Here is a 3,285-nt window from a genome sequence, read left to right on the forward strand (position 1 = left end):
AATAACCAATTATTGTCGGATAATAAATTATAATAGTGAGGAATCATTTATCTTCAGAAAAATACTGTTCATTTTTAAGAAAGTGCTGTTTACTTAATATTTTTTCATAATAACTTTAAAAATTTTTAACTTCTTCAAACTTACTGGTAAACATTACTGAATAGTTTTTTCCGATGACTTCATGCAATTTTGGATCAATGTGAGTAATACAAAAAAATGGCATACTTGAAAACTGTTCCGCGGTATGCTGCCGCATAACGCCCGAGTGCGAGCGCGAGGACTCCCTGTATATTCAGCTCTGTAACTCAATGAATTTCAATTTGTCCATTTTCTTATTAGACATTTTTCATAGTAAAAAAGTCAAGCTTTCTTTTGAAACTATTTTAAAAAAATCGTAGATGCCTAAATTGCGAAAAAAGTTAAATAAACAATTGATTTATTGAAAAAATTGTTTAAACAATTTTTTATGTTATAAATAATAAAATAGGATGAAAGCTTGTAAAAAGCACTTTCCAAAACCCTCATAAAAATTTTTAATCGCGTAATTAGAACGGAAGTTACAGGCGTTTGAAACTACCCCTGCAGGCATTGGTGTTGAAAATTCAACCTTCCCTCACTTGGGGAGGGTTGGTAATCCTGGTCTATAAGTTTGTGGATTAACTACTGTTGGGTAGGCGAACATATTCCCAGAGTTTAGAGACAATCGAAAAACATGACTTTTTGAGTTTGGGCAGTTGAGGAATAATGCCCCATATATACACAGTCTCGCGTTAACACGCAGCACAAGGAAGGACGTCCGAACACGGCAACAGTCGAAAGTCTACTGTACGATTGATTTGTTCAAGTCACCAACGGAGGTTTTTTTTAATAAAGATTTTCCAAAAAAAGAGGTTTTCGAAAATCGAAAAATGTTGGCTCGAATATGACACACCTTGAAAAAAATCAAAATACACGAAAAATCAGAAAGATAACGATATGAAAATATGTATTCATATGATTTTTAAGAATACAATGTGCATCGAGCTTATTGACAATAAACGCAGATCCATATGGCCGACAATGCTCCAGTACGACTACTTCGGGTCCTTTCGTTGCAAGTACACTCTACCAGTATCCATAGGAGAAAATGCATTGATGATATGAATACATGAACCCATTCTTCTTAACATTCAGAAAGTTGAATAATGTCTGATTTTTTGATAAAAGAAGTGTGCCATATTAGAGCCACTGTCTACAAACTATTCATGTCTAAAAAGTATTACTATTCTACTAACCCTACTGTAGTACTAAAAGCAACAATAAGTTAATAAAGTTGTTCTTTCTTATTAAAATATATTTGCTTAATTACTTTTAGTGTTCTATTTGTTGAATAGTTCTTAGATATAGTTTTAAATTCTTTCGGTATTTTGGTATTTTGTTATCAGAGTAATCAGAATTCTCCATTTTTTAAATCAGAATTTCTAGTCAATTTAACCAGAATTCTGGTTACTCTAATCAGAAAAAATAGTAAAGGCATATTTAACCATTATTCTGGTTAATCTAACTAGACATTTTTTGAGCGCATACAATTATTTATATTAATACAAAATAAGTTTTACATTAACTATTTTTAGAACACATGTAATCATAATTAAACTGTTATAATAAAGATGTACCTGAAGTTCTGAATGTTTAAATGAACGAAATATTTTTCGACATTTCTATTTTATCCATAAATATTATTCCAACTGCATTTTAAATTACGCATTATAATTCTTTTTCAATTGTGAATTATTTCCAATATAAATTAATAAACATTTTAGCTCTTTTCCGAATTTGGAAAGTCATCAGTAAAAAATTTCGTTCATTTGAACGTTCAGAACTTCAACCACATATAATAAAGGCACAAATATAGTTTTTTTAATCACTAATACCAAAGCAATTAAAAATTTTATTTAAGAATTATTTAGTAATTAGAATACCGAAAATACTTAAATAAAGATATGTCTATAAAAAAATAAAAACTGTGATGTTAAGTTAACCTACCCAGCTTAAGAATAAATCGAAATTGTATTATACACATGTGTGTAAAAAATTGTCTTGTGTACCGAAACCTCACAAACAATTTTGTAATATAATTATGTTATTTATTTTCGCACGTAAGAAAACCTTATTTAAATTTTTTTTAAATGCAGACTGATACAGTCGTTGATTTAAAAGATAAGGTTAATTAAATAAATATAATTTTATATTTATTTACGTAATGAATTTATCAGACTGGAATTTTGGGAAATGGTAAAATATATATATTTTCTCAATTTGATAACACTTCTTACTTTTGAAAATTTGATAAAAATGTATTTTGCTGATATTGATATCCTCAGATAAAGACAAATGGATTGTTTGAGGTGGTGGATCATGTATTATCATGTTATTACCTGGGTGAAAGGTGATACATCAGACTCATAAGATTATTATTTGCTGACTCTCGCTCAGTCTGGAATGCTAAATAATGATCGATTACGGTTGACATTGAATTTAAAATGTCCATTCAAATTATCTTTACAATTTTGAACAAAATATAATTTTGTTACTTAAATTATTTTAACAATTGGACTCTTGTGTTATTAAAAGAAACTGTAAGTCATTCAATAGAATTTTTTAATCAAACTAGATGACACTTCTTTGACTCGTTATCGCGATGAAGAAGATAAATTTGTCTAGTACCTTAATTCCTTCACGCAGACATTTTATCTGAACTTGCGTCGAAGAAAAAGCTTTTATGGTTTTATGAGCTTCTAATCTTGGTTGTGAATAATACAACTTGATTCGTGAGAATGTTCCATAAAAGCCGACTGACAAAACACTGTAGGCATGTTTTCAGCTTTCACATTTGTATCCCATATTTATCTTTCTTAAAAAATGAAAAGAATTATTACAACTTCTATTTTTAAACCTAAGCACAATTCCAAACACGTTTTTTTAAGAGCGAGACGATATTTATTGCAAAAGTAAAAAAAAAACCCGAAAAATTTCCGGTTTTCAAGAAAATGTATCTTTTTTTTGTTTTTTATTCTTCGCTTAAATGAGAACTCAATTAATAGCCACCAATACAAAAAATTAACTATTTTTATTTAAAATTTTTTTAATTTATCTGCTATATCATCACAGATTGTACCTTACCGATAGTAGATCAACCCTCCGAACCATGAAGGCAGAAAATCTACACAATATCGATCAAGTTAAGAATCTTCAATAACAGAACATGCTTAACGTCTTAATAAGACTAGATGGAAAATAATATTT

The sequence above is a fragment of the Belonocnema kinseyi genome, chromosome 4 (assembly GCF_010883055.1).
Source record: "Belonocnema kinseyi isolate 2016_QV_RU_SX_M_011 chromosome 4, B_treatae_v1, whole genome shotgun sequence".
In the NCBI taxonomy this organism is placed as follows: Eukaryota; Metazoa; Arthropoda; class Insecta; order Hymenoptera; family Cynipidae; genus Belonocnema; species Belonocnema kinseyi.